General features: G+C 43.7%; 1 protein-coding gene across 1 annotated transcript in view; it reads right to left on the bottom strand.

The window, feature by feature from the left end:
- Nucleotides 1-15,932, bottom strand: part of LOC147894331 (sugar transport protein MST4-like) — a 184,510-nt gene that overhangs the window by 166,965 nt on the left and 1,613 nt on the right. The gene's annotated exons all lie outside the window — the stretch shown is intronic.

Here is a 15,932-nt window from a genome sequence, read left to right as displayed (position 1 = left end):
TTGATCTTCCAAGTCACCCTCCATTTGCATAAGTGCATCTATAGCACTTACCAACTTTCGAGCAGATCTACACATCAAAATAGAAAACATAAATGAATGTGCGCATTGCATAGGATGCATCTCATTGACATAATTATGACACAAGTAGGTTATACTTACTCTGACACACTGCCATGGATAGATGCTATTGAATTGACAAAGAATGCTTGGCTAAGATGTCCACAATTACCAAGCTCCAATGCAAGCTGCATTATCAATTAAGAATAATTATTATTTGATATAATCCTCCACAATGTAAGAGATAAGCTAGGTAGGGATTGATACTCACTCCTCATGATATGCGGTAAAGATAACTCGCGCCGCAATCAAATCAATAGGTTGCAACCACTTAAAAATGTCATCTATGGTCTTCTCCTTATTGCTAAGTACACTAGAAACAAGAGGATCGACCATATATGCACATCTTTGTATATATAGCGGAAGCTGTTGTAAAACCATACTGCAATAAAAAGAAAAGAATATTAGTTCATTTGATCCAATGGAAATACAAAAGCATAAAGTCAGTAAAAAGTTTGTGTCAAACCTGAGGATGGCTATTATAACCTTGTCATTGACCTCTTTCTTGAAGTTTATGAGGATTGAAATATCCTCTTCATCGAATATAAAAGTAAGAGGTTGTTCTCGAACTTGAAACCTAACTTGAAATGACTTCTCCATTTGCTGCAATGTATGATTATTTTCTAGATTCATCCGATGGATAGCCAGAGCAGCTTTGCTTTCTTGAGATGAGCTTTCATGATTCTCTGCTCCAACTATGTCCTCCTCATCCTCCTCCTCTCCCTTCTCCTATAAAAGGATAAAATAATTATGAGATTCAAAATTTTAAATTAATTATAAATTTAAAAAGACCTTTAAATGAATAAAGAAAATTAAACATAAGTCTTCATACCTCTACACATCTTCGTGGTCTTTTTATGTAACCTTCAGAGGCAAGGTCAGTGTCATATCCATCTTCCTCTGCTTCCTTGCTATCGCTGGTATCCTCACTATTATATCCAGAGCTTTGATCATTTTCATCATCTTTCTTGCTCTCATCGTACATGATCTGCTCTATGTCATCCTCTTCATGTGAGATCGGACCTTTCTTATCAAACTTTATTGTGAGAGAAGCCACGGTATCAAGGTATTCCAAGCAAGCAGGGCTCTCAATAATATTTACATTGTGTCCTTTTTTTATAAGAGCTTCGAACAGATGTCCCATTCGGCACAATGTGACTTCCCATCCAGAGGGTAGCAAAAATTCCATCATACTAATTAAAAGATAAGCACTTTTTGCTGGCCTTTCATAGTGATTTGCATTGCGATGGAGGGGACTTGGAGCTTCATGCTCTTCCAGCAGTAGTTGCAATCTCTTTGCATTCCCTCTTATATTGTTTTGTAAGGAGTGATCATTATAAGGGCTCTTCATGCACAAGAAAAAGGTTTCTAGACTCTGTATCTTGAGACCGCATTCTCTCTTGTCCCTTTTTCTTGAGTATATCCCATTGTAAATCTTGAGCTCATTCTCGGGGGGGTCACTCATCATATGTAACCCTATCACGTGAGTTCAACAGAAGGATATTTTTTATTTCTAAAATTTACAGAAATAAATATACATAAGGGACTATTTAAAATAGTTTTGGGAAAAATTTACAGATTTGTATAGAAAAGGGGTACATTTTATTAATGAAAAATTTACAGATAAGGGATTTTAGAAATAGGCCTTGAACGCACGTGGTATAGAGGGTTTATACATAGTGACCCCCCCGAGAGCTCATTGCCATATTGTTTTTCTAGGGTAGCAGACATTTGTTCCTTGTCATCTTTATCAGCAAATATGACTATATTACATTGTCCCACTCTACCAATGGTGGTATGTAATATTCTGTCAAGGAGTGGACGGATGTCATCCGCTGATATTTCATAGACAAAGAAAAGCTGAGGTCTCTCCCAAGCAGTGTCGTCGGACAAAAAATCACTCAATGAAACTCCCTTGCACTCAACACTCTTTCCAGACTCTGAAATGATTTCATGTATGAAATAAAAGCCCTTGTTCAAAGTCTTTTCTTTTCTGAGAGTGTGGTTATTGATGACTTTTTGTGCATATGCATACACATTTTCCGGAATGTCACTTCTCATAGAGGGAGTAATTTCAGATCCATTATCTTCTACCTTCACCCATTTATGCGCCCAAGCCTTCTGTTTAGCTGACGGTAAAGCTGATGCCATCTGCCTCACAATGTTATGATCAATTTTACATTGGCTGATTGGAATATTTTTTTCTCCCAATAAATATTCAATTGCACTCTTTACTGCATCACGCTTCACCTGTTGGATGATGTTATCTTCCATGCAATGATCTTTATCCTTTTTGCCAAAAAACCATTCTTTTGACATTAACTTCTCTGCAGCAAGACTTGCGTATTTATCTAGTAGGTTTCTTAAAGGCCTCCACATCCGAGCTGTCATCTCTTTTTTCTCAATCTTCTTTGCCTTCTCTTTAATCAATGATGGAGCCTCATATGTAACATCTCCTTTCTCACATGCAAGACACACGTCTTTGATCTGATGAAAAACTTCATCACTACGGAAAAGTATGCTTGTGTAGTCTTGATACCTATCCCTTACTGTCTTGAAGCTTGTAATCACCTCAGCTCTTTCCTGCTTTCCCCTTGGTACAATGGCACTCAAGCATGTGTAGAAGTCAACAAGATTATCCGCTTCCACTTTAGTTGCAGTTCTTTTGAGAGTGGTCAAAGGAGAATTAAAAGTTTTCCATATGGTCCTAGCTTTGAGCAACATCTCTGAAGTGGAGGTGATTTTTCGTAGTGCATAAATGTCATGATTAAGTCTTTCCGACTCAATCAAATATTTCTTCTTGTCTTGAAGATACAGATGCATGCAGAATAGTAGTGAAATTGAGGCACACTCGTGAAAGTTTGATAAGTAATTTCTCCTTTCTTGTATGCATCTCTAGAGCGCTCATTACAAGCATAGGCATAGTGCTGACCATCTATTGCCTCAAATGTACAATGAGCTAAGAAATTTCTCTTGGCATCCCTTATATGTCGTTCTGGATCATTCACTGAACTCTGTCCTTCTTGAAGTGAGGGAACTTGTTTTCCGAGGAACTTAGTGAATTGCATCTCAAAATCTATAGGCTGAGAGAAATTGATGGATTGACTATAATCTCCCATGACTGGCCAAAATGTTCTTGGACGGAGTACCAAATTAGAAACAACTGGTTTTTTTCCATCAATCAAAGCCTGAAAAATCTTTTCAGCATAGGCTGTATCTAAGGTCCTGCTGTTGGTGAACACACTTGCTTTGACCACTGTTGAAGCATGTATAACTTGAGTCTTCTGGCCCCATATATATCCTGGATCCTCATCTGTCACAGCCTCATTCAAGCGAAGATTTAGGTTCTTCATTGATAACATTTCTGCTTCTAGATCTGACTCCATTTCAAGACCCTCCGCATCCTCTTCATGTTCTTCCTCTTCTCTTCTTTGCCCTTTCTTTGTATATGAACGACCTCTTTTTCCAGTTATAGGACTTGGAACTGTAGCTCGTGAAGTACTTGCCTTTTGCATTTGACGTCGAGGTTTATTTTTTAGAGGCTCAATGTGAACTGCTTTAGATCGCCCTACTTCTTCTTCTATTGCCTCAACTTCAGGTATACTTAAGGGCTTCACTTGTTCTGTTATTCCATCAACTTCATGAGTTACACCATCTAAGTGAGTAATACCATGAACAAGAGATGTGTGTGCATGTCCTGTCTTATCTGATGCATGTCGTGTCTCACTCAATTCAATTTCTGTCTGAGATGCATGTGCATGTCCGGTCTCCACCAATTCAATTCCTATCTCAGATGTAGATCCCTTGTAAGCATCCACGTGTACAAGACCCTCATCCATTGCTACAATGTGTTCTGTCTCCTCCACTCCACTTCCTCTCTCATTTGTATTACCATGAACCAAATCTACATGGTGTGTCTCATCACTTCCTTTCTCATGTGTGGATTCTTGCACCTTAGGTCCCTCCAATGAAGTTGAACCTTGTTGGATGACACCCTGAAAGTATTCAAGGATAATCTTTGACTGCATTTTTCTTGCTTCCTCAATGGGAAATTCCTCCCACACATGTTGAAGGATCTCCAATGCAGGAACCAATTCAGGAAATCTAGGTGCTTTTGGCGGCGGCATCACAAAGTGCATTGCATCTTTCTTAGAAAGAAGAAACGATCTGTTGCTCATTCTTGACTTTGTGTAAATCATCATTGTAGTGCTGTCTTTTTCAATTTTTATTCCTACTAAGGTACCCCCTTGAATCAAATTGCTCTTGGAGAAAGATACATTTGATGCGCACTCATCTTTCTCCAACTCTCTCTTTGTCATCACTAGAATGAGATTTCCTTTACTTAAGACCAAGAACCATGCTTTCTTTGTTGTGTCAACAACTGTCCAGTTTGTGAAGTCCTTTGGGGCATAAATTCTTCCATTGTATTTCAGTGTCATACCATTGACAAATGCTGTAGCCTCAAGATCCATCCTGTATTCAAGCACAACACAAATTTTAAGTACTTTGACAAACTACAATTACTTTGAAAAATCAAAAGTACAATGAGTCCTATTAATACACCTCAAGTTTGTATTCTTCCCAATCATATAAGTATCAATTTCATGCTTTGGGAATAGCCTAAAAGGCTTTACAAGGCTTACAGCATAAATGCTTTGGTAATAGCCTAAAAGGCTTTACAAGGCTTAGAGCATAAATGCTTTGGGAATAGCCTAAAAGGCTTTACAAGGCTTAGAGCATAAATGTGAAAAAAAATAAGGATTTACAATGATCTCTGAATACAAATTTGAAGTCTGTCATATATAAGTACAAAATGCTCTGTCAACTCCCGCAACTGATATAAGTGTAAAATGCTCTGTCAACTTCCACAACTGTAATCTGTCATGTCCACTGATACAACTTTCAATCATCTTGAAAGTTTAAAAACCTTAATCGTTGCTTAAATGGTAGGGTTGTTGTGACTGTGAAACCGAATGTGAACGAATGGACTGACTCCGATTAGGAACTAGTCGGGAAATTTTGAGCATGGCTTTGATTGGTTTTTTTGGAGTTCTCTCCTCTAAGGACAAACTAATCTATGCTAATCTAGACTACACCAATCGTCGAAGCGAAGAAAAGCAAGAAATAATTTCTTTTCCATTGTTCTTTTTAATATCCTTAGGTTGCGAATTAAAAGCAAAAAATAATCTTTCCATTATTCTTTTTAATACACTAAGGTTGTGAGTTTAAAAAAGATAAAATTTATATTTTATCTTTTTTAAACTCACACCCCTTTCTCTCTCTCTCTCCCTCCCTTCTCTCCCCCCCCTTCTCTCTCGCTGCCGCCCCCATCCTCCCACCCCACCTTCCCCATTCTCACTCCCACGCCCACGTCCATTCTTTCACCTTCCCCATTCCCACTCCCTCTCCCACTCCCATCCTCCCACCCCTTTCTCTCTCTCTCCCCCCCCCATTCTCTCTCGCTGCCGCGGCAGCGGCCCCCCCTTCTCTCTCTCTCTCTTCTCCTTCTCATTTTAAAAAAGATAAAATTTATATTTTCAAAAACTAATTTACTTACAACTCATAAGAATTGAACATTCACATTAATAAGAAGTTAAAATCTTAATAAATTTGAATTTATATAATAAAAACTATAAAGTAGTTTAACTTAAAGTTTATGAAAAAATAACGTAAAATAAAGAAAACAAGACTTTAAATTAAAAATTTAATATTTACCTAGAAGAATATATTAATTCTCCCTAAAAGGAAATAAATTAAAGTAATAATAACGAATATTCTCCCTAAAAAGAAATAAATTAAAGTAATAATAACGAATGTAAGTTAAACTACTTTTAAAATTTTAATTTAAAATGTAATAAAATCAAAATTACACTCTTTATATTCCAAAACAAAATGCATTATAGTGTAAATTAAACTAGTAAATTAAAAATGAAAGTGAAACTCATTTTAAATTCAAAAACAAAGAAAAATTTAAAATTCAAGTTTCTACAAGTTTTGCTTTTAGCATACATTTGTCTTTTCACATCCACGGGTTTGTCTTTTGAAACACAAGGTTGTCTTTTATCACAATTTTCACATCCACGCGTTTGTCTTTTGAAACACAAGGTTGTCTTTTATCACAATTTTCAAGTTTTCACACGTTTGTCTTTTCAAACACAAGGATTCATAGTTTAAAAAAAGGCGAGAAATTTTGAAATTCTAGTTTCCACACGTTTCTCTTTTCAAACACCAAGGTTTGTCTTTTCAAACACAAGGATTCATAGTTTAAAAAAAGGCGGGAAATTTTGAAATTCTAGTTTCCACACGTTTCTCTTTTCAAACACCAAGGTTTATAGTTTTGTTTGTTTAAGTTTCGACTAAATCACACACCAATCTCCTCTAATATGCCTCATTGATTGTAGCTCCCAAATTCTTCCATCAAAACATCTCTCCTTTATCTCTTCTTGATCGTCGCCCACTCATTTTTTCTCCTCATTGGTAAGATTTTTTATCTCGATCGTACTTTCTCTTGTGCCCTTCCTCTCTAAATTTTCATCAAACACCAAGGTTTATAGTTTTGTTTGTTTAAGTTTAGACTAAATCACATACCAATCTCGTAGCTTCTTCATCGTCACCCACTCATTTCTCCTCTTCATTGGTAAGATTTTCTATCTCGATCGTACTTTCTCGTGTCCTCCCTCTCTAAATTCGTGTCCTCCCTCTCTAAATTTTCATCTCTCTCACTCTTCTCTCTCTCTCTTTCCTCTCCACTCTAATCTACGTTTCCTCTCATCTTAGTCTACTCTCTCCTCTCCTCTTCATTTCCCCTCTCTCTCTCTCTCTCCCTTTCTCCTCACCTTTTTCCTCTCTCTCACTTGCGCTCCCCACTCTCCTCTCCACTCTCTCTCTCACTTGCCGCGATCTCCCCCCCCCTCCCCCTCTCTATCTCTCCTCCCCCTCTCTCTCTCTCTCTCTCCACCCCTCCCTCTCTTTTGCTGCTGCGGCAGCGGCCCCTCCCCTCCTCTCTCTCTCTCCCTCCCCCTCTCCCTCGCTCTCGCATCTCCCCCTACTCTCTCTCCCCCCCTACTCTCTCGCTGCCGCGGCAGCGGCTCCCCCTCTCTCTTCCCTCTCCCCACCCCTTCCCTCTCCCCCTCTCCCCCTCTCTCTCTCCCTCCCCTCTCTCTCGCTACCCCCCTTCTCTCTCTCCCCCCTCCTCCCTCTCTCGCTGCCGCGGCAGCGGCCGCGGCCCCCCCTTCTCTCTCTCTCCCCCTCCCCTCTCTCTCGCTCCCTTCCCTCTCCCCACCCCTTCCCTCTCCCCTCTCCCCCTCTCTCTCTCCCTCCCCTCTCTCTCGCTACCCCCCTTCTCTCTCTCCCCCCTCCTCCCTCTCTCGCTGCCGCGGCAGCGGCCGCGCCCCCCCCCCTTCTCTCTCTCTCCCCCTCCCCTCTCTCTCGCTCCCTCCGCCCCCTCCCCCCTTCCCTCTCCCCCCCCTCCCCCTCTCTCGCTGCCGTGGCAGCGGCCGCGGCCCCCCCCTTCTCTCTCTCTCCCCCTTCCCTCTCTCTCGCTGCCCCCGGCCCCTCCCCCCTTCCCTCTCCCCCCCCTCCCCCTCTCTCGCTGCCGCGGCAGCGGCCGCGGCCCCCCCCTCCTTCCCTCTCCCCCCTCTCTCGCTCCCCCCTCCCTCTCGCTCCCCCCTTTCCTCTCCCCCCCTCCCCCTCTCTCGCTGCCGCGACAGCGGCCGTGGCCCCCCCCCCCTTACCTCTCCCCCCTCTCTCGCTCCCCCCTTCCCTCTCTCTCCCCCCTTCCCTCTCCCCCCCCCCCTCTCTCGCTGCCGTGGCAGCGGCCGCGGCCCCCCCCCCTTTCTCTCTCTCCTCCCCTCCCTTTCCCCCCCCCCCTTCTCTCTCCCCTCCCCTCCCTCTCTCGCTGCCGCTGCTGCGGCAGCGGCCCCCCCCTCTCTCTCTCTTCCCCCCCCTTCCCTCTCTCCTCCCTCCCTTTCCCCCTCCCCCCTCCCTCTCGCTCCCTTCCCTCTCCCCCCCCTCCCCCTCTCTCGCTGCCGCGGCAGCGGCCGCGGCCCCCCCCCTTCCCTCTCCCCCCTCTCTCGCTCCCCCCTTCCTCTCCCCCCCCCTCCCCCTCTCTCGCTGCCGCGGCAGCGGCCGCGGCCCCCCCCCTTTCTCTCTCTCCTCCCCTCCCTTTCCCCCCCCCTTCTCTCTCCCCTCCCCTCCCTCTCTCGCTGCCGCTGCCGCGGCAGCGGCCCCCCCTCTCTCTCTCTTCCCCCCTCTTCCCTCTCTCCTCCCCTCCCTTCCCCCCCCCCTTTCTCTCTCCCCTCCCCTCCCTCTCTCGCTGCCGCTGCCGCGGCAACGGCCCCCCCCTCTCTCTCTCTTCCCCCCCCTTCCCTCTCGCTGCCCCCTCTCTCCACCTTCTCTCCCCCCCCTCCCCCTCTCTCGCTGCCGCTGCCGCGGCAGCAGCCCCCTCCCTCCCCTCTCCCCTCTCCCCCCTCCCCCTCTCTCGTTGCCGCGGCAGCGGCAGCGGCTCCCTCCCCTCCCTCTCCCTCCTCCCCCTCTCCCCTCTCACCGCCCCCCCTTCCCTCTCCCCCCCCTCCCCCTCTCTCGCTGCCGCGGCAGCGGCAGCGGCCCCCTCCCCTCCCTCTCCCCCCTCGCCTCCCCTCCCTCTTCCCCCTCTCTATCCCTGCCCCCCCCTCCCTCTCTCGCCGCCCCCCCTCCCTCTCCCCTCCCCTCTCCCTCCCCTCCCTTCCCCCCTCTGCGCTGCTGCGGCAGCGGCCTCCCCCTCCCCTCTCTCTCTCCCCCCCCTCGCTGCTTCTCCTCTCTTTCCCCCCTCCCCCTTCTCTCCCCCCTCCCTTTCTCTCCCTCTCTTTCCCCCTCCTTCTCTCGTCGCTCTCCCTCTCTCTTTCTTTCTCTCTTTTGCTGCCGAGGCAGCAAGACTCTCTCTTTTCTTTTCTCTCTCTAAAAATCTTTCCTTCACTTTTCTCTCTCTATAATAAAATTTCAAAGAATACAAATTTTAAAAACAGTACCTGGAAAAAAGTTGAAATCGATGCTTGTGCTTGCTCGTGCTTGCTTTTACTCTTCCTCCTCTTTTTGCTTCTCCTCTTGCTCTTCCTTGTGGAAATGAGAGAAACAATGAGAGAAGGAGAGTATATATAAGAAAAACTAGGGTTTTAAGTGCTTCTCTCTCATTGGTCCTTCTATAACATTATCTCCTCTCCCATTGGCCTCTCTATTAGATTATCTTCTCTCTCTCTCCCACCCACTCCCATCCTCCCACCCCATTCCCACTCCCACTCCCACTCCCACCCCCATGCTCCCACCCCACCTCCCCCATTCTCACTCCCACGCCCACGCCCATTCTTTCACCTTCCCCATTTCCACTCCCTCTCCCACTCCCATCCTCCCACCCCACCCCTCCCACTCCACCCTCACTCCACCCCCACCTCCCCCATTCCCACTCCCACTCCCACTCCCACTCCCATTCTCCCACCCACTCACATCCTCCCACCTACACCTCTCACTCCCACTCCCATCCTCCCACCCCCACCCCTCCCCCCCCATTCCCACTCCCACTCCCATTCTCCCACCCTTATCCTCCCACCTCACCCCTCCCACTCCCTCTCCCACTCCCACTCCCACTCCCATTTTCCCACCCCCCCACCTCCCCCATTCCCACTCCCACCCCCATTTTCCCACCCCCCCCACCTCCCCCACTCCCACACCCTCCCCCATCGTCCCACCCCACCCCTCCCACTTCCACCCCCACCTCCCCCATTCCCACTCCCATCCTCCCACCTCACCCCTCCCACTTCCACCCCCACCTCCCCCATTCCCACTCCCTCTCCCACTCCCATCCTCCCACTCCCACTCCCCACCCCACCCCTCCCACTCCCACTCCCATCCTCCCATCCTCCCACCCTCACCCCACCCCCACCTCCCCCATTCCCACTCCCTCTCCCACTCCCACTCCCATTCTCCCACCCCCACCTCCCCCATTCCCACTCCCTCTCCCACTCCCACTCCCATCCTCCCACCCCCACCCCCACCGCCCCCATTCCCACTCCCTCTCCCACTCTCCCTTTCTCCCACTACCACCCTCCCACACTCCCTTTCTCCACTTTCCCACTCTCCCTTTCTCCCACTACCACCCTCCCAACTATCAATTCCACTATTACTTATGAATTCTAATTAAAACTATTACTTAAATAAATGATATTACTTGAAAACACTCATAGGATTTAAGGTTTAGGATTTCGTGGTTTGGGTTTAGGATTTGGGGTTTGGTGAGTTAGGGTTTAGGGTTTAGGGTTCAAGGTTTGAGGGTTAGGGTTTGGGGGTTAGGGTTTAGAGTTTGGTGGTTTAGGGTTTAGGGTTTAGGGGTTAGGGTTTAGGATTTAGGGTCTAGGGTTTAGGGTTTGGGGGTTAGGGTTTAGGGTTTGGGGGTAGGGTTTAGGGTTTGGGAGTTAGAGTTTAAGGTTTAGGGTTTAGGGTTTGGGGTTTAGGGTTTGGGGTTTGGGGTTTAGGGTTTGGGAGTTAGGGTTTAGGGTTTGGGAGTCAGGGTTTGGGGTTTAGGGTTCAGGGTTTGGGGTTTAGGGTTTGGGGTTTAGGGTTTAGGGTTTGGGAGTTAGGGTCTAGGGTTTAGGGTTTGGGGTTTAGGGTTTAGGGGTTTAGGAGTTAGGGTTTAGGGTTTAGGATTTAGAGTTTAGGAGTTAGGGTTTAGGGTTTGCGGGTTAGGGTTAAGGGCTTAGGGTTTAGGATCTAGGGTTTAGGAGTTAGGGTTTAGAGTTTAGGGTTTGGGGGTTAGGGTTAAGGGTTTTAGGGTTTAGGGTTTAGGGTTTCGGGTTTCGGGTTTGGGAGTTAGGGTTTAGGGTTTGGGGTTTGGGAGTTAGGGTTTAGGGTTTAGGGTTTGGGGGTTAGGGTTTAGGGTTTAGGGTTTAGGGTTTAGGAGTTAGGGTTTAGGGTTTGGGGTTTAGGGTTTAGGGTTTGGGAGTTGGGGTTTGGGGTTTGGGGGTTAGGGTTTAGGGTTTGGGGTTTGGGGTTTAGGGTTTAGGGTTTAGGGTTTAGGGTTTAGGGTTGTTATTAGTTAGGGTTTAGGGTTGTTTTGGTTTAGGGTTTAGGGTTGTTATTGGTTAGTGTCTAATTAAATTTTCAAACACGTTCTGGATTTTTAAATCATTAATAAAGTAGATTATTGAGAAGAGACTAATGTTCTTTATAATGGTTGTTACAGCTTGTTTGCAGAGGAAACTCACAAAGGAGATGGCTATAAAATTTATTTCGGGGATGGAGGTGATTTTATGTTGCAAAAGAGAAGTAGTTGCATTTGCTACAATCCATGAAAGTGATCCAAATTCTATTTGTCACTTTAGAAGACTTGGCGAAGATAAGGTAGCGGTTATCGTATCAAGGATTCTTAGTGCACATGTTGAGCTAAAGCATAAGTGTGGGGATATGGAAATCCTTGGAGATGTTATGCCCTATAATACTTCCAACAAAGCATTTATTGCATGGGACAGAGATGAGACTTATCCAACACATGTCATCAGGAATACAAAGTGCATATCTTTGGATTTTAGATTGGGAGATATTTTACAAATGTTATCATTTACAAATAAGTATGTAGTAGAAGGTCAAGTCTTGGGATTTGAACAAGTTGAACACTGGACATTTGCGCAGATGAGAATTCAAAAAGTTACTGATGATGGTATGGATGATAACTCAATGTCATTGGATGGTCCCTACTATGAGGTAGGTAAGGATTTGAGATGGAGCATGCAATTTTTAAAGATTGGAAAGACTCGGCATGTGGTTTTTAATGATAAACATAATGTATACTACAACATCAAAGAATTGAAAGAATATGCCAATGTACCAAGCTCTATTCCTTCAGAGATGGATGATTCCAATGCACTCAACTATAGCACTGACGTCTTATCAGAAGTCGATGAGTTCATTGGTACCGAGAAAGAAAAATATTTCACAAGTGATGCCTTATCCGGGGTGGATGAGTTCATGCACATTGAGAACTTGGGCAAAGATGTGAAAAGTGTTATATCTTCAAGCATGGATGGCTTCATGGATACTGATAAAGTTCTTGGAGTCAAAGCAGGTAACTATGGAATTATGGAAATCATGCACGATAGTATAATGAGTGATGTTCTCTCTGGAGTAGAGGAGTTTCAAGACTATGGAGTTATGAAATCCATAGAAAGTGCATCAATGAGCGATGTTCTCTCAGGAATAGATGAGTTTGAAGATCATTCTGGACACTCTATCACCACTGACTATGGAGTTATGAAATCCATAGAAAGTGCATCAATGAGTGATGTTCTCTTAGGAATAGATGAGTTTGAAGATCATTCGGGACACTCTAATGCCATTGTGACAAGTGGTTCTACGATTGTATCAAAAGTAGGGATGAGATCAACAAAGGACTATTCGGTGTTTGACTTTGATTGTGAACTTGTAAATGTTACAAATGGTTTGACGAATGTATCAAAAGCAAGGATGACATCAACAAAGGAATATTCAGTATTTGACTGTCAGAGTAATAAGATCAAGGATGCAACATCTCATGAAAACAACGTGACAAATAAATCTTACAAGGAGAACTACACAAATCCAAATAAGAAGGAACAGAAGGTCCCAAAACGGACATACAGATGCATGAAAAGACAACGAGTGCAGGCAGATCCAGAAAAGCAACAAAGAGAATAAGAGTAATGAATGAAGATGTTATGCTAAAAGCAATGCGATCTACATGCTGTAAGCATACATGTATGCGATCCATTAACTTACATGACATCAAGGGTTGTAGAGAACATGTCTGGCAAAGGAAAGAAAGCAGAAGAAATGAATACCTACTCACGAGATTGTCTTGCTTTCTTGTAAATGATAAGAGAAGGCGAAGTTCAGGACATCAAATAAGGCCTCTTATAAATGGAAAAAGTATATGCAATAATGCATATCGCATTATTACAGGATTATCACATGGCACATATTGGAATTTGGCTAATAAAGCAAAGTATGGAGTTAAATTTAACATTCATGGAAACATAGGAAGGCCCAAAACAAGAGCCTCAACGGTTGCGGCAACAGCAATTTTGAAAGATTACATTTATGAAAATGCTTTACCGCAACCCCACCTATCAGAAATGCATCTTCCGATAGGTTTGACCAAAAAAGAAGTATTTAACTCTATTGGAGAAACACAGAGGCAAAGAGGGCATGCACCGGCATCTTTTCATACTTTGTATACTCTTTGGAAAAAAAGCTTTGGACATGTTAAAATCCCAAAGAGGCAAAAAATGTCAAAGTGCAACGATTGTGATGATCTAAAGCGAGCACTTGAGAGTGCAACATCTCCAGAACAAAAAGAAGCTTACAAAAGAAAGAGAGAATTTCATCATGGACTTGTTCGACATTCTAGAATAAAATATGCATTTTGGAAGGAGCAAGCTATTTCTCACCCAAATGAGTACATGTGCATTATTGTAGATGGTATGGATCAAAATACAACAACATTACCTCGATTCGTTAACACTCCACCTAAGCTACAAGGCAAATACTTTTTAAAGACACATCTATGTGGAGTGTTAGTGCACGGATTTAAGTTTTTTGCAGACATATGGATTGATTCCTTGCATCTACACGATAGCAATCAAGTTGTAACATCCGTTATGAAGGCAATTCACAATGTACATGCAGAAAAAGGTCGCCTACCAGCAACTTTGAGAATACAAGCAGACAATTGCGGACGAGAGAATAAGAATGTACTCTTCTTTGCATTTTGCTCAATGCTAATCGCTCAGAGAATCTTCAATGAGATTGAAGTTGGGTTTTTGTTGGTTGGGCACACACATGAGGATATCGATCAGGTATTTAGCACAGTTTCAAGAGAACTAAAACACAAGGACATGGAGACAATGGATGACTTGATAAGAAAATGCGGGAGGCAAGTTGGTGGCCGTAAGGAAGGAAAAATATGCTCAATGGTTGAGAGGATGTATGATTGGAAGAGCTTTATTCTACCTTTCATACAAAAAGGTGGTGATGCCCTGATTGGTCATAGCGCTCCACACTATTTTCGATTTTTCTTAAAGGATGAAAAACCAGTGATGCAATGGCAACACTATTCTCTTGATACAAAATGGGAACCTGAAGAACCTTACTCTCTCTTAACTTCAATCCCGAGCAAAGAAATGCATCCAACATGGGCTCCTATAAAAGAATTCAGCGAGAAATCCAAAGGTGAAATAGAAGGCTTAAAAGCTTTTATTGCATACAAAGAGAAAATGCTCCGGAGATTTCCTGATTGGAAGCCCTCTTGGAAGGAACACACTACTGTTGTAATTAGCAAGACCTACCAATTGATAAAGGACCTTGCAAAAATGCGAGAAGATGATATTAAGGCCAGAACGGCCTTTATTTTGGCCAAATGTTGGTAATGACTTGCGTCCAGCATGTGGTCTCTTTGAAAATGAGTTTGAATCGTTGCTCCCACGTCCATATTGTGGACCCAAGAAGAGAGAGTTTATGCCACAAATAGACATAGATGTCCATTGTTTTGTTGCAGTTCCAACCATCGGATGATGAACATGAGAACGTGAAGTTTTGGGTTGCAAAAGTAGTTGACGTGAGCATGGATGACCGGGGGAGAGCTACAACATTTACAGCGGTATGGTATGAGCCAAGGGGCAGGAAGGAGAACCAAGATAATAGTACATTGTATAGTAGTTGTTTGAAAAAGGAATGGGTCCCAAACCATGAAGCAATTTCAAGACTTTCCACAGAGACAGTCATAGTATCCTGGAAATCAAGGTCGAAGAAAACAAAGAAGCACATGGGGTATGATGTAGAAGACAAAATAAAATTACCGCAACCAATTATTATGCACATTACAGAGTTCACAAAGATGCTCGCCCGGGAGGAAGTAGAAGGAGATAGCGCAAATGAAGAATGCCCATGATAACACCATTCAAATATCGAGAAAGAGTGAAGGTGGTGGTGGTTGTCAGATGAGAGTGAATGAAGATGGCACCCAAGCGACAAGTGACGACAAAAAGGACATTCTGAACAAGCAAATGTTTGGATCGCTCATTTCTGTGATCATGATAGAAAAGGACATTCAAACAAGCAAATGTTTGGATCGCCCATTTGTACTAAACTCATTGTAAAGGAAAAATTAAATTATTGAAAAGGCCACAGGAGATCCTTTGTACAAAGACTCATCCAGAGCAATATTTGTTGTAAAACTTATGACATGATAATGTAAAATTGCAAGCATAGCTATTGCTATTTTTTGGAGTACAAAAGAGGCTTCCATCATGTCTCATGTGTATATAAACCTTTTAATTTCTTGAATATTCAAGAGTGTTATAGTTTTCTGCATTGAAAGTAAAAAGAGTCTTACAGGTCTCTTATGTATACATTTTTAAAATGTTGTGAATCCTCAATAGCATGGTTTTTCATGGATTTAAACTAATAACTCGGATTTTTTATTTTAAGAATATGATTCTTATAAACAAGAAATAGAAATTTAGGATTTAATAGTAGTTTTTGCATTATTTGTACAACATTGTAGAGAGATATTTTGAAATTTCTTATGTGAAAATGATAGTGCCAGAAAGTAAACTTTTGATTCTCGAATGACAGTTTCATAAAGTAAACTTTTCAGTTGGGAAGAATTTTAAGGAATAGTCCAAAAGTAGACATATGAGTCCAAAATTAATGAAATAAGTGTTCTCTCCCACTCCTATGCTTTCCTAAACCCTTAACTCCATGATCTATGAGGGAGACGAGTTCTCCACCATGTACTCTACTCTGAACCTTGGATA

The sequence above is a fragment of the Dipteris shenzhenensis genome, chromosome 14 (assembly GCF_047967505.1).
Source record: "Dipteris shenzhenensis isolate YYH24624 ecotype China chromosome 14, Dip_SZ_1.0, whole genome shotgun sequence".
In the NCBI taxonomy this organism is placed as follows: domain Eukaryota; kingdom Viridiplantae; phylum Streptophyta; class Polypodiopsida; order Gleicheniales; family Dipteridaceae; genus Dipteris; species Dipteris shenzhenensis.
The sequence above is the reverse complement of the archived record's forward strand: the minus strand, read 5'-3'. Positions and strand labels throughout refer to the sequence as shown.